Raw genomic sequence first — 16,425 nt, forward strand, 5'->3', positions numbered from 1 at the left:
CAACATTATGAAGGACCCCATGCACCCCTCATACAATCTCTTCTCCCTCCTGCCATCTGGGAAAAGACTCCAAAGCATTCGGGCTCTCAAGACCAGACTATGTAACAGTTTCTTCCCCCAAGCGATCAGACTCCTCAATACCCAAAGCCTGGTCTGACACCTTGCCCTATTGTCCTGTTTATTATTTATTGTAATGCCTGCTCTGTTTTTGTGCACTTTGTGCAGTCCTGTGTAGGTCTGTAGTCTAGTGTAGCTTTCTCTGTGTTGTGTTTTTTTTTTGTGTAGTTCAGTCTAGTTTTTGTACTGTGTCATGTAACACCATGGTCCTGAAAAACATTGTCTCATTTTTACTATGTACTGTACCAGCAATTATGGTTGAAATGACAATAAAAGTGACTTGACTTGGTGAAACGTGTCCTGAGTCACCTGTACCTTCTACCTGATTTTTTTGTTCATAAAACAAACATTGCAAATTCCTCACATTTTGTAGCAAATGCTTGACAGAGGACATTATAGGTTGGGGCAGGGTTCAACTGTTGATTTATGGTTGATAACAATATTCCTGAATCGCCACTATTCTCTATAATAATTGGCTTTTCTTGCAGGATGTGTAGCAGCATGAGAGGACATTAATTTTCCCTTGAAAATATTACTTTGGACTGGAGAAATAGTTTTCCTCCATTTCTCTCAGCTACTCTGCATGATCTCTTGAGTTCGTGGCCAGAGTTGTTTAACCGTGGCAGCGTTTTATTAAGTGATTTCCTTTTAGCCATAAATGGACCCACTGTGTTTAATATATTGGTCAAGTTATTATCAAAAGAATGAACCAGTTCATTTACTGAGTGAGCAGTTTAAGTCATATAGGAATCCGAATCAGCTTTAATATCCTGGCATGTGTAATGAAATTTGCTATTATATGGCAGCAAAGCATTATATAATCATACAGGGCAGATATACCAGCCAGCTCAGAGAATTTAAGTTGCATTGCAGCATCAAGAAAACATTTTTAACTGCAATTTCTTATGTGGTCTTGTTTCCATTCAGGCCATGAAAAAGTACACAAAAATGATCAGAGATAGTGGCTACAGACAGAGACATTAATAATATTGAACCCTCTTGTTCTTACTAATATTTGCAAGTTGATGGGTAGGCTTAGTCATATGCTGGGTACGATCTAGGCTGTCTAGTAACCTCTTGAATTCAGCTGCCATGGAGGTCACATTTGGGAGATCATTAACATGAATATTAAGATCACCAGCAATGACGATCTTGCCACAGTTCAATATAGTAGAAGGTAAGAACTCTGGGAGAAAGCAGGCATTGGATTTAGGTGGGTGAAAAATTATAGCTCAGGTAATAGGATCCGTACCACAAATTTTAAACATGTGTACCTCAAAACTTGAAAAATTGTTGACAGTCAGAAGATTGCATCTAAAATGTTTTTTGAGCACAGTGGCAAGCCTGCCATTTTGTCCGCTGGAACTTGATAAGCTGAAACTGGTCTCAGTTTAAACAGGTCTCAGTTAAGGACATAAAATCATTGTCTGCTGAGGTAGTAAAGACCTAGTTCAAACAGAGTAGTCGAGAGTGGTGCATAAGAGGAGATAGATTCTCAGAGTAGAATGTTATTTCTATTAACACATTTAACAGGACAGTTCAATCTGCGTGCTCTTCCAGTGACAATGGACTAAATAGGAAGGGTAACAGTTACAGAATGGGTGGACAGTGAGGAGGAATTAATTAAAGAAGGATCACGCACACCATTGACTGTAAATAGTCATCCATATGGGTGTGCCAGAGTGCAGTGGAATATGTTTGCAGACAGCATTCGTGAACCCAGACTGTTTGGGTAAAATCCATTAGGTTTGAAAAATGTGGCGCTTTCCCAAAATAGATTAAAATTGTCAATAAAGCCAAAGTTCAGTGCTCTACATTGCATCTGAAACCAATCACGCAGACAGTGCAGCCTGCTGAAACACGCAGGCCACAACCCAGCATGGGAATTGGTCCAAAGATAAAAACGTCCTTGCCACTGATTTTTAGAAATTCAAGGAGACTATTAAAGTCACATTTGAGCAGCTCAGATTGTGGCTGAACAACGACATGGTGGGTCATTTTTAGAGGGGTAGCCAGGTAGCAAGGAGGGGAGCTCGTACAATATATCAGTGAGATACATGCTGGGAAAACAAACAGTCACACTTAGACGTTCTTGATGATGGAGTCACCGATTATCAGTGTTGTTGGAGGCAGGGGAGAAGACTGGAATCTGCAGTGGCTTTGTGACCTAGGAGATAGCCCAAATGCTGCCCTGTTTAAGACGAGTTGGAGGTGGGGAGGTACCTACTGTTGGTCCAGAGTGGCGTGCAGCTGCTGTTGGTGAGTGAATCGTCACTCCTGCCGGGAGTCCCTGATGCCCTGAGTGAGGAAGGATGAGACGAGATGGTCAGCAGGGGAAATTCTTGCTCATCCAGGACATTGAATCTAATCTGTAGTTGGATTTCTTGTTGTGTAGGTGGAGGAGTGGAGTACATACTCTTTCCTGCAACTGTACAAGTACCCACTAAGCAGGGAGTTGAGCTGGCTGATGCATTGGGTCTGGCTCCCAGCTGAATGAAGGGCCCAGCTAGAGTGGCCTCTGAACAAGGAGTGGTGGAACTGGGCCCAGTCCAGGGGACGGTTGAGCCAAGCTCACCTCCGGTAGGGGGGGGGTGGCACCCATTGTCACTGAGGAGTCAAGGAACTGCTCGTCACCTTTAATCTGCTGAAGTTGGGATATTCTCCTGTCTACTTCAGTGATTTTCCAGTCACGGCAAAGACAGCCCTCAGACAAGTGTGGAGGTAAGAGATGGCATGCTCCCAGTCTGCAAACAAGCTTAGCGGGATAAGGCAGTGGAATCTGTGGTGGCAATATGGTCCGGGAGGTAGAATAATACAAATAATTGTAACACAGAGCAATTGAATATACATAGCTAATTACTGTATATAAAATATTAGAATAAATTTCATAATGTGCAGTGGCTGTTGGACTCTAGTCTTCAGGCTGAGTAGTGATTTGCTCACTGTTGCCCAGTAACATAGGCACTGGGTCAGAGGTTACTAGCATGTTATAATGCTAGTTGAAGAGCAAGAGGATAAGACGTGAGAGAATAGGACCTATCAAGTGTGACAGTGGGAAAGTGTCTATGGAACAGGAGGAAATAGCACAGGTAATTAATGAATACTTTACTTCATTATTCACTATGGAAAAGGATCTTGGCGATTGTAGGGGTGACTTGCAGCAGACTGAAAAGCTTGAGCATGTAGACATTAGGAAAGAGGATGTGCTGGAGCTTTTGGAAAGCACCAAGTTGGATAAGTCGCTGGGACCGGATGAGATATACCCCAGGCTGCTGTGGGAGGCAAGGGCGGAGATAGCTGAGCCTCTGGCGATGATCTTTGCATCATCAATGGGGACGGGAGAGGTTCTGGAGAATTGAAGGTTTGCAGATGTTGTTTCTTTATTCAAGAAAGGGAGTGAGGTAGCCCAGGAAATTATAGGCCAGTGAGTCTTACTTCAGTGGTTGGTAAGTTAATGGAGAAGATCCTGAGAGGCAGGATTTATGTACATTTTGTGAGGTAGAATATGATTAGGAATAGTCAGCATGGCTTTGTCAAGGGCAGGTCCTGCCTTACGAGCCTGATTGAATTTTTTGAGGATGTGACTAAACATGGTGATGAAGGAAGAGCAGTAGATGTAGTGTATATGGATTTCAGCAAGGCATTTGATAAGGTACCCCATGCAAGGCTTATTGAGAAAGTAATGAGGCATGGGATCCAAGGGGACCTTGTTTTGTGGATCCAGAACTGGCTTGCCCACAGAAGGCAAGTGGTTGTAGATGGGTCATATTCTGCATGGAGGTCGGTGATCAGTGGTGTGCCTCAGGGATCTGTTCTGGGACTCTTTCTCATCGTGATTTTTATAAATGACCTGGATGTGGAAGTGGAGGGATGGGTTAGCAAGTTTGTTGATGACACAAAGGTTGGAGGTGTTGTAGATAGTATGGAGGGCTGTCAGAGGTCACAGAGGGACACTGATAGGATGCAGAACTGGGCTGAAAAGTGGCAGATGGAATTCAACCCAGATAATTCTGAGGTGGTTCAGTTTGATAGGTCAAATATGATGGCAGAATATAGTATTCTGATGGCAGTGTGGAGGATCAGAGGGTTGACTCTGTGGTTAAGAAGGCGTACAGTGTATTGGCCTTCATCAATCATGGAGTTGAATTTAGGAGCCGAGAGGTAATGTTGCAACTATTTAGGACCCTGGTCAGACTCCACTTAGGGTGCTGTGCTCAGTTCTGGTTGCCTCACTACAAGAAGGACATGGAAACCATAGAAAGGGTGCAGAGGAGATTTACAAGGATGTTGCCTGGATTGGGGAGCATGCCTTATGAAAATAGGTTGAGTGAACTTGGCCTTTTCTCCTTGGAGCGAAGGAGGATAAGAGGTGACCTGATAGAGGTGTACAAGATGATGAGAGTCATTGATCATGTGGATAGTCAGAGGCTTTTACCCAGGGCCGAAATGATTGCCACAAGAGGACACAGGTTTAAGGTGCTGGAGAGTAGGTACAGAGGAGATGTCGGGTAAGTTTTTTACTCAGTGAGTGGTGACTGTGTGGAATGGGCTGCTGGCAACGGTGGTGGAGGCAGATATGATAGGGTCTTTTAAGAGACTTTTGGATAGGTACATGGAGCTTAGGAAAATAGAGGGTGATGGCTAAACCTAGTAATTTCTAAGGTAGGGCCTGTATTGTGCTGTGGGTTTTCAATGTTTCTATGTTTAACGAGGGTGCCATTTTAGCTCACTTACAGTAGCTAACTTGTATCCACTTTGTTACTTTCACTGCTGTGTTAGTAATTAACAGCACTTGATAAGGACCATCCCATCGCGTTCCTTGTAGTTCCTTACGTGGTTTCTTAGTTGAGACTCACTCACCAGGAATCAGGGTGTGTCCTCTGTTGGATCACTCCAAGTGGCAGAAACCTGTGTAGAAGTGATTGTATAGCTTGGGTTAATTTCACACAATGGTTAGCTAAGTTGTTTGTCATAATATGTATATCAGCCTCTTTAATATCAAAAGTTCCTGGCAGTGGCATACAATACCCTGTTACTAACTGGACAATTTATTTCTCTTGTTGGGGGTTGCAATGATGATACATATTTAGTCATTGTTTGATGATTCCAATCATTTGGTTGACTTGTCCTGATGACTCTGGGTGATGTGAACAATGAAAAGAAAATATTCATCAGTTGAGATAATTCCTGTTAAACACTTCCAGTGAAATGTGCTCCTTGGTCAGAGTTGATGTTATATGGCAAAGCTCATCTGGTCCTTGCATGAGTTTTCGCTGTCTGTGTGGCAGAGGTTTTCCTTGCTGGAATAGCTTCCACCCATCCTGAAAACTTGTCCACTATTACCCGTTTGTCTGGATTTCCTAAACACTTTGGCAAAGTAATAATGCCCACTTGTAAGTGTAAAAATGGAGCAGGTGGGGCAGAAACACTTAATTGTGGTAGCTTCTCTGCTGCTCCAGAGGTCATTTTCTGTTAAGTCATGCATCTTTCAAATGTTTGTTGAGTTTGTGCCGTGAACTTTGGATTCTTCTACCACTGTACAAATCTGTTGATCATCTTTTCCATTCCAGTGAGTCCTGGGGAAGTGTATCTGCCGTGCCAGATAAGGAAATAACGCAGTTGGAGCTATGAGCTTATGGCTAGTGCCATATCTTCATGCTCCATCACTGTTAAATGTCCCACCGTTTGCATTATGAACCAATTTTCCTGATTAGTGCAATGAGCTTGCATCTATTGAACATTTTGTAGGCTCGTCTGTGATAGTCCAACTTTGTTTCCATAATTCACTTGTCAGGTCGACTGCATATGTTTTTGGTTCTTCTAATTCTTTGACTTTTCTTACTTCTTTTGTTGCTTTTTCTATTTCTTTTGTTTCTTCCCGTGTTGCCTTTATCACAATTTCATCTGTGAATGCATCTCCACAGCTTTCCATTGTATCCATTTTGGCGAGCATTTACATTTTAGTACAGCAATTTCTGACGGCAATTGTATGTCATTCACAAGTTCTTGCACCAATTGGACATTCTTGTTTGGGATTCGTACAGCTGTAAGAAATGCCCTTCGTTTCCAGAAGTTTCCAAAACCATGAACAACTCAAAAAGCATGTTGAGAATTAGTATAGACATTCACCATTCTTCCCTCTACCACCTTACAGGCTTTAGTCAGAGCTTTCATTTCTGCCTGTTGCATAGATATACCTTGCTCCCTGGTACCAGTACTTTAGTTCCAGAAACAATGGTTCATCCTGTTAGTCGAATTCCTCTTTTAACCGTTGAGGAATCATGAGTGAACAGCATCAGATCTTTGGCAGAGTAACAGCCAACAGGATATTATCCATCTCCTTGTTCTTGAGTTAAGACTGCCATCATGTATTTCTCATTGATATATGGGGTAAATGGTCTACCTGTATCAGTGACTCATAATGCAGGTGCAGCAGACAATGTCACCTCACCGTCGAAGTTTGAAACACTTTTAGTTGTTCTTTATTATGAGTCACAGAGTCGTCTGAGTGCTTTATTGGATCTCCGTTTATTTTCTGATCCTTGGAATTTTTCTGGGAGTTAAAAATGGTGAGTAGTCTTATTTCCAAGATTTCAGTTTATTTTAGAATACAAACAAACACAACAATACTAAGCAGACTAAATAAAGAGCTGAGAAACAAAGGAATAAAAGTAGCGCTTCTGAAAAATATATCACTTATATAAATAAGATGAAGAAAATTCCTTAGTGTAAAGTTAGTTAATAGGCTACATAATTAAAACAATTGCATCATATGGATAATGTGCTCATACTTAGCCAATGAAAAATGAGAAAGGTGATAAACCATTAGTTTATCTGCAATATCGCTTTCTGCCAGTGTGAATGTGAAAAATACACAAGTTTATTGAAAAGTATAAATCTTATAAAAAGTATTATTAAAAGAAGACAGTGGTTTCCAACAGCTTCCTACCCCTTGGCAGAATGTTGAGTGGTTGAGCAATGTGAACACATGAATCAAACGGTTCACTTTTGTAGCTATGAAATCCAGAAGTGATGGTGATTTACTGAACTGTTGTAGGTAGTTTTTCTGACGTAACGTCTTTTGCTCAGTGATTTCTTATTTACCGATGCCAAGCAAAATACTACTACTTGTTGCAATTATGCTTTGTCTAGATTTGCTTTGTGACCCTTGAAGGATAGATAATCAAGCAAGTGAATCATATTATGTTTACACTCGTGTGCAGCTTTGATGCAATCAGGACATCAGACACATAATGTGTGATAGTTGAATCAATGGTTGTTAAGTCCTCAGATGTTTCCTCAAAGCCATGTAATGGACAATGGAACTGTTTTTCAGCCTTTGTGGTAGCCTCATCCAATCCAATTTCAGTTGTTGGGTCCACTGCATATGTTCTTGGTGGTACTTTAAATTCTTTGACCTTTCTTGCTGGTATTACTGTCATCTATGGTTGACATTCAGACACCAGAATCCATTGACAATATCAATAACTAAATCACTTGTGTGATGGCTTCAGGACATAGTTGATGGATCTGCCACTTGAAGGGTTAGGTAGTTAATGTATTGTTTAGCAAACTGGTATCTTCTGCCAGTCTTCTTTCATATGTTACATCTTCAGTTCTCTTTTCCTTGATCTTTACTGGAGCAAACTGTGACGTAGCTGCCAATCTTGTTATTTCATCACCGTCATCCTCACCTGAGCCAATAGAGGCCACTGGAGAGTCCATGTCATTCATGCTGTAATTCCTTGGAGTTCAGATGGTGGCGCTGTTTCAGTAGGCTATCAAGCTAGCAAGATGGTGCCTACAACCAACAGCGACATCCTGCAGATAGTTCATGGAACAATTTTTTTCATTACTTCTTCTGAATATTATTGTACTGTTAAGCTGCCTGTGATTAGAGCCTGGGATTGACATTTTGCTGGTGTGTTCTCTTGGGCTGGTTGAGCAATCTGGCACTTTGCTGTCTCTGAGGGAGTTTAGTGAAACTGGAAGTGGAGAGTGCGGCCTGGAGGTGGGGTGCCATCCAGTGATCAGCTCCATTGCTTCTCTCGGATTGAGAAGTGAGCAAGCTTGAAGTTGATGAGGTTGAGAGTGGAGGGTGGGCAGGTGTTTGGTACCGTCTGCCTGATTTTGACTGGTCCACCTCTCCCGCTTGCTAGCTGCTGGCAGAGAAACTGGATTGAATTGATTTGACTTTATTTCTTACATCCTTCATATACATGAGTAAAAATCTTTACATTATATATCTGTTTAAATGTGCAATGTGCAACTTATAGCAACTTATAATAAATAGTATATATAACAGGACAGTCAATATAACATAGAAACACAATTGTTTCAGCAAAAATTAATCAGTCTGATGGCCTGGCTTTTATGCTGTGGTAATGTTTCCAGGATGGTAGCAGCTGGAACAGTTTGTGGTTGGGGTGACTCGGGTCCCCAATGATCCTTCGGGCCCTTTTTGCACACCCTTCTTTGTAAATGTCCTGAATAGTGAGAAGTTCACATCTACAGATACTGTGGACTGTCCACACCACTCTCTGTAGAATCCTGCGATTGAGGGAAGTACAATTAACTATATCAGGCAGTGATGCAGCCAGTCAGGATGCTCTCGATTGTGCCCCTGTAGAAAGTTCTTAGGATTTGGGGGCCCATACCAAACTTCTTCAACTGTCTGAGGTGAAAGAGGTGCTTTTGTGCCTTGTTCGCCACACAGCCGGTTTGTACTGACCTTGTGAGATCCTCGGTGATGTGTATGTCAAGGAACTTAAAGCTGTTCACCCTCTCAGATCCATTGATGTCAATAGGGGTGAGCCTGTTTCCACTCCTACTGTAGTCCACAACCATTTTCTTTGTTTTTGCAACATTGAGGGAGAGGTTGTTTCCTTGACATCACTGTGTCAGGGTGGTGACTTCTTCTCTGTCGGCTGCCTCATTATTATTTGAGATTAGGCCAATCAGTGTAGTATCGTAGCAAATTTAATTAGCAGATTGGAGCTATGGGTAGCAACACAGTAATGGGTATACAGAGAGTAAAGGAGGGGGCTTAGGACACAGCCTTGAGGGGCAGACGTGAGGGAGCTCACTCTTACCACCTGCTGGCGATCTGACAGGAAGTCCAGGATCCAGCTACGCAAGGCAGGTTGAAGACTGAGGTCTCTGAGCTTCTTGTCAAGCTTGGAGGGAATTACGGTGTTGAATGCTGAACTGGAGTCCAAGAACAGCATTCTCGCAGGCATCCTTCTCCAGCTGTGTAAGGACGGTGTGTAGAGCTGTGGCTGTTGCGTCATCTGTCGATCGATTGTGTTGGTAGGTGAACTGTAGAGGGTTTTGGGTGGCAGCGTGCTGCAGATGTAGTCTTTGACCAACCTCTCAAAGCATTTGCTTATTATTGAGGCAAGTGCAACAGGATGACAGTCGTTCAGACGTGCTATCTTGGTCTTTTTTAGTACAGGAACAATGGTGAACAATGGAGGGCACTCTACACTGGGAGCAGGAGAGATTAAAAATGTCTGTAAACACATCTGCCAGTTGTGCCACGCACACACTGAGTACCCGCCCTGAGATGCCATCTGGTCCTGCAGCCTTGTGACTATCCACTCTTTGGAAACACCGGAGTACCTCAGCCTCAGAGAATGACCAAGCTGCAGGTCTCTTTGGCGGCTCTCCTCAGCGTTGGCAATATTGTATCGAGTGTAAAAAAGATTTAGCTCATCTGGGATAGAGGTAGCAATGTTGGAAACTCCACTGTGTTTAGCTTTGAAGCCTGCGATGGTGTGCAGACCTTGCCATAAGCTACATGTGCTGTGTTGGTGGAGAGTTGTGTCTGGATCTTGTCCCTGTATTGTCAGCTCGCTGCAGATCGTAGCTGCATTTCTCGAGTTCCTGTGGGCTCATTTTAGGGAATTGAGAGGTTTATGTTGCCTGTGTTTCTGGATTCTGGTTATACTCTTTTTTTGCTGTTTTTGAGCAGTTTGGTCTAGGCCAGGGGTCAGCAACCTTTACCACTGAAAGAGCCACTTGGACCCGTTTCCCACAGAAAAGAAAACACTGGGAGCCGCAAAACCCGTTTGACATTTAAAATGAACTAACACTGCATACAACGTTTTGTTTTGCCTTTATGCCATGTATAAACAAACTATAATGTGTTGCATTTATGAAATTGATGAACTCCTGCAGAGAAAACGAAATTACATTTCTGCATGCAACAAAAACATTTTGAACTCTGAAAAAAAGACGTTGGGTTGAAGGTTACTTTTAAGTAAAATACTCAACGTCTATTTGAGTCCTTCTTGTATTTATGAAAAACGCCAAAATTAAATTTGCCGCCAGCAGCAAACCAAAAATAACGTCAGCCAGCTGTCAACCTGAAAAATAAAAGGACTATTTCACTGAACAATGAAAACATATGAATATACGTAAAATAATAGGCAATTAAAATATTTATCATACTTGTTCAGGTTGACTCACACCTGACAATGCAGTCGTATTCAGTAGGGATGGATCGATGCTTAGGGGAGTGACCGGGAAGGATAATGTGTTTTTTTCCTCTCTGAACTCACAGAAGCGTTTCCCAAACGATGTTTGCATTGCGATGATTGCAGAATGTACATACTCCGAATTTATCATGTCGTGACCTTGTTTGAACTCTCTCAAATTGGGGAAGTGAGACAATGTGCCTTTCTGTAAATCTCTGGCAAGCAACGTCAACTTGCGCTCGAATGCCAAAACATCCTCTAACATGTGCAGGGCTGTACGTCCTTACCCCGTTGAAGAGCTGTGTTCAGCGTTTTCAGGTGTGCTGTCATGTCTACCATGAAGTGTAGCTTTTCCAGCCACTCTGGCTGTTCCAGCTCAGGAAAGTTGAGCCCTTTGCTGCCCAGGGAAGTTTTCACTTCTTCCAGACACGCAACAAAGCGTTTCAGCACCTCCCCTCTGGACAGCCAGCGATAAAAACACGTTGTAGCGGTGTGCTACACGCAGTCAGTAAACTGCAGTTAAAGATAGCTTTATTCGAACTAAACAGCCTTGCTTTTAAGCCTCCCTCAACCCGCCCCCCATGGGCGCGGATGCTGCAAAAGACACGTACTCACAAACCCCCGTAGGCTATCTCCCTTAGCCTGAACGCTGGCTAATTGTGAGCCGGTTCGGATGTGTCAGGAAATGGGTCGCCACAACGTCTTATTTAGATTGTACAAGATCACCATAATCTTCAAATTTAGATTTACATTTCAAAAACTAACAAACTAACATAAAATACATTTTAATTAAATACTGACCATGTAGCGGTGTGCTACACGCAGCGCTAAAATTACGACACGGAGTCGGTAACTGCAGTCGAAGGAAAAAACTTTATTCAAAATCTTCAGCCTCACTTTTAAGCCTCCCTCAACCTGCCCCCCATGGCGCAGAGGCTCCAAAGCTCTGTGCTCGCAAACCCCCGTATGCTATCTAATTGTGAGTCGGTTCGGATGTGCCAGGAAAAGGGTCGCCACAACCAATTATTTCCCAAAGCAACAGGGGGCCGCAGCACAGACGTAAAAGAGCCACATGTGGCTCCGGAGCCGCGGGTTGCCGACCCCCGGTCTAGGCACTTTACTGTGAACTGGGGAGTTCTGGGAAAGACAGGCTCTGTGGCCTGCAGTCAGCTAGCAGCACGACATGGCACTGACCTAAACTGAATACTCCTGGACACCGGGTTTGAAGTTTCATACTCTGTGTGTTGTTCGCTTTCTTTTTGCTGTTTGTGCATACTGTAAATTTTTTGCGCTTTGTGTGTTAAATGTTTTCTTTGATTGGGTTCCATGGTATTTCTTTGTTTCATGGCTGTCTGCAGAGGGTGACTCACAGAGTTGTATTCTGTATACAGTCGGTCCACCTTATCCACGGGGTATTGGTTCCGGGACCCCCCGCAGATACCAAAAACGCGGATGCTCAAGTCCCTTGTATAAGATGGTGTAGTATTTGCATATAACCTACGCACATCCTCCCGTATACTTTAAATCATCTCTAGATTACTTATAATACCCAATACAATATTTGTTATACTGTGTTGTTTAGGGAATAATGACAAGAAAAAGACATCTGTACACGTTTAGTACAGACACAACCATCATAGCTCTTCTGGGAACACTGATGTCGCCTCGGCATCAGCTGATCCCGATTCTCCCGTGATCTTTAATTTCTGGAGGCTGTAGCGCTTTACATAGCTAGCCAGCCATCCCTTATTAGCCATAAACTCCTTCCTCTCACTCACAAGTAGCGAGGCGAACAATGCTCAACTTCCGGGTATTCCCGATAAGCGGTTGGTTGAGTCCACGCGTGTGGTACCCGCAGATAAGGAGGGTCGACTGTATATAATTTGATAATAAATGTTCTTTGAACTTTAAACATCTAGTGTAATTACTCAGAATGCAGATGGTGGCGCTGTCTCAAAGGATTATAGTAGGTGTTTCCCAAGAAGTATCACTGATAGAACCTCTGTGCAATGTGTTTGATTTGATCGTGCTTGCTGATTTGCACAGATGTACTGCGGTGAGCATTCTGACCAGCTGATTCATCGTCTGGTATGGGGATGGGCTGGCTACTATACACACACTTATACTTTTTTATATATTAGTATGTATTGCATTGTACTGCTGCCACAAAGTTAGCAAATTTCACGATGCAAGACAGTGATATTGAACCGGATTTTGATTGTGGTCTTTCATTCATTCAATGAATGCAGAGGAAGCATGCAACTTTTGATGAACTAGAAAAACAGAATGAGATCGTACTCTCCTGACTTGCCTATTACATAGACAGCTAGTATGCAATATCCATGGTCAACCCCAGCCAACAGAAGGCCTTGTTCAAACTTCCACCATTTGGTGTAATGAAGTGGAACTAGGATTTTTTTCTTGGATAATTTGGAATTCATGGAGGGAGCTTTTACCTCCTTTTAAGTTTGCACACTAAAGTTTTCACTTCCTCTGGGATTCTGCCAGGTCCTTAAATCTTCACAACCATCCTGCTGACTGTGCGGAATTGTTGGATTCTGCTGATCTGAGGTTCTTTCAGAAGTCAAGGGTGAGACATAAAACTTGCTGCTTCGCAATCATTTTATGAGGTAATAAAAAGGATAGAAATGGAGAGTAGCGACAGAGAAGGTGATGACGGGGAAGGAGAATAAAAATGGAAAGACAAAGTGCTCTGCTCTTCTGAAACCATAGATAATGGACATTCCATTCAAATTTTTAACCAATCAGATAGCCCCTATTCAAATAATGCGATACCCAAGAAGCATCCAGAATAATACAAAGAACTGTAACCACTAGGGGACACACTAGAGAAATTCATATGCATAATTATATAAATACAAGCAGGCATAAGAAAGTTAAACTACAAGCAAGTAACAATTATGCAGTCTAACCCAACAAAAGAAATCCAAATAGGAGCTCAATCAGAATGCTATACTGTTAAAGCAGTAATCCATTTGTGCAGCAATAAAGGCTGATATCCACAAGCTGTACCTGAACTCTAATCTTGCGTTTCTTCTTAGAAAAGCATTTAAATCTCTCTCAATACCAAATGTGGTGATATCATGTGCAATGATGTGCCCGTACATGATTGGGCAGAGCACTGAGCATGCACAGGATTGCTAGAATGTTCCAGCACATGGCTGGGTTAAGATGTGTTTATTTATTACTGTAAATAAAAGTTATCTAATTCTTCCAGAACATGATTCTTCATTGTTAACCCACAGTATGTTTAAACAGAAGTAACACAACATGGTGTCAGGAGTGGTTCTGGAAGAATAATATGGGAGAATCAAGAATCGAAGATAATCGAGATAAAAGAAGAAAAAAAAAGTTTGAACTGTAAACGGTAAAATGAAAGGGTTACAACCCCAACAAAACTTCAGCTGACTGGCAATTTAGCTGAGAATTGGAGGATATTCAAGCAACAGTTTGAACTGTACTTATCGGCGATCGATTCTGAAGAAAAATCAGAAAAAAACATATCTGCGTTTCTGCTCCATGTAATCGGGAATGGCACAGTAGAGGTATATAATAATTTTGTCTTTGAAGATGGAGATAATTTCAATTTAAAGTCAATAATGGACAGATTTGAAATATTTTGTATACCTAAGCATAATTTTACGTATGAGTGATGAATTCTTCACATGTGCAGAGAGCTGCTGAAACAATTGATCAGTATGTTACTGGGTTAAGAAAGAGTAGTAGAACATGTGAATTTGGATTGCTCACTGACTGTCTCATTAATGATTGAATTGTTTGTGGCATTCGAGATAATGCTCTGAGAGAAAGGCTGTTGAGAGAGCAAGATTTAAATTTTGAAAAAGCTTTGGCGCTTTGCAAAGCTTCTGAGACCGTGACATTGCAGGCTGAAGAGCTTTTTGTTGAAAACTGCAATGTAAACACTGTAAAAACTGCGAATATCTCAAGAAATATAATAGTACATCCAAAAAACCAACAGAGAGCAAGACGGCATTTGAAAGAAAAATGTCATGTGATCGTTGTGCGTGGGAACATCGTCCAAATGAGTGTCCCACATATTTGCAATGGCTGTGGTAAAATTAATCTTTTTCACGCTGTTGTAAAAGTAGAAAGAAGGAAAATAAAATGAAACATGTAAATGTGTGCTTAAAGATGAACGTGAGGGATGTTATTTAGATGTGCTTTGTGAAAATAAACAAAGTAAGAATGACTGGACTATTCCGTTGCAAGTGAACCAAAACAATATTCTGTTTAAACTTGATACTGGAGCACAAGTAAATGTTCTTGCAGAATCTGAGTTTAATGCTTTAAAGCCAAGACCGAAGTTACATCAGACAAATATAAAAGTGACTGGGTATTCAGAAGCAGACATTCCAGTTAAAGGAACATGCGTGGCAAAGGTGTCACACAAAAATATTGTACACACGCTTTCATTTGTGGTCGTGCCAAAAAATGTACTGTCAATTATGGGTTAATCTGCCTGCGAAAGATTTAATTTGGTGAAAAGAGTTTTTGTCTTGGACAGTGACACAGAGCTGAAGCAACAGAATGTTGCATTACAGTCGGTAGAAGGTGATGTAACTCGACTGCAGGTCATGGAGGCAAATGCTGACATGGAGAATATAAAAGCAGTAGCTGCAGTGCCTGAGACGACCAAACAGGTGGCAATTGATGATATGAAAAAGCATTTTTTTTTAAATTTCATTACCATGAAAAATGTTACATTTCTGCATATACAGTGTATGTATTCTACAACATATCCCACAGTCCACTTTCTTCATTTGTTTATTTTCCTCCATCTCACAAGCAGATCTGATACCAAGTGTCCTGTCTGTATGTCTAAATCAGTAACACAAGTAGATTTTAAACATCTGAGGCCCCAACACAGATGACTGTAAAACCCTACTAGTTAAGGCTTGCTAGGCAGGAGATCAGAATCAGAATCAGAATCAGAATCAGACTTTAATCGCCAAGTACCTGTACACATACAAGGAATTTACTTCCGGCAGATGTTGTCTCTCTGCTCATAACAGATGATAAATATAAATGAAAATATAGATTATACATACAAGTAGTGCAATCCAAGTAATAGTTAGCCGACAGTTAACCGGCAGTTAACTGTTCAGCAAAGTGACTGCAGTAGGGAAAAAACTTCTCCAGTGCCTATTAGTCTTAGTCTGGAGGGATCTGAAGCGCCTACCAGACGGAAGCAGTTCAGACAGTCCGTTTGACTCATTCTTTCCCTGTTTTCTGCCTCCTTTCAGTTAATTAATCCTCTATTTGTGCTAATATTGTTCCTTGATACTATGAGGCCTTATCTTGCATTGTATTCTCTGCTACCTCTTATTGAATGCATCTGGAAATTCAAAATGCCTTATCTATTGTTTACTCATTTTACTTTTTGCATTTTTGGAACGCTAGTAAATTTTAAAACCATATTTCCTTTTCATAAAACCATATTGTATCTGTTTCATTGCGTGATAATGTCCTAAGTGTTCTGTTTTTACTTCTTATTCATGGATTCCAGCATTTTCCTTAAGGACAGATGTTTGGCAAAACAGCCTTTAGTTCCCAGCTTTTGTTGTTTTCTTGAATATTGATATAATACCAGCATAAGGTGGAAAAATGTGTAGGCTCTTTAACCCTGAATTATTTACTAATTCAGAGATGTTCCCAAGATTTCCTTGCTTGCATTCACTGATTTTTTTTTCTCTTGCCAGTCAGCATTCCAATTATTAACACTGAATAAATATCAAAAATAGCCCACTCAAATTTTAGAGATTCCTTGACACTTCGCTCTCCGGTTTGA

General features: G+C 41.6%; 1 protein-coding gene across 22 annotated transcripts in view; it reads left to right on the top strand.

Annotated features, from left to right (window-relative positions):
- The window catches only part of LOC132392660 (PTB domain-containing engulfment adapter protein 1-like), a 403,579-nt gene that overhangs the window by 143,847 nt on the left and 243,307 nt on the right, over positions 1–16,425 (top strand). For 4 of the 22 annotated variants that reach the window (XR_009511610.1, XR_009511609.1, XM_059966842.1 and 1 more), the window contains one exon: positions 13,862–14,161. The exons of 16 other annotated variants lie outside the window; for them this stretch is intronic. The gene's annotated coding sequence lies outside the window, so the exon portion shown is untranslated. The remainder of the gene's footprint in view (positions 1–13,861; positions 14,162–16,425) is intronic. 2 more of the 22 variants (XM_059966845.1, XM_059966849.1) reach the window with 1 other exon arrangement.

Source organism: Hypanus sabinus, chromosome 4 (genome assembly GCF_030144855.1).
Source record: "Hypanus sabinus isolate sHypSab1 chromosome 4, sHypSab1.hap1, whole genome shotgun sequence".
NCBI classification, from domain to species: domain Eukaryota; kingdom Metazoa; phylum Chordata; class Chondrichthyes; order Myliobatiformes; family Dasyatidae; genus Hypanus; species Hypanus sabinus.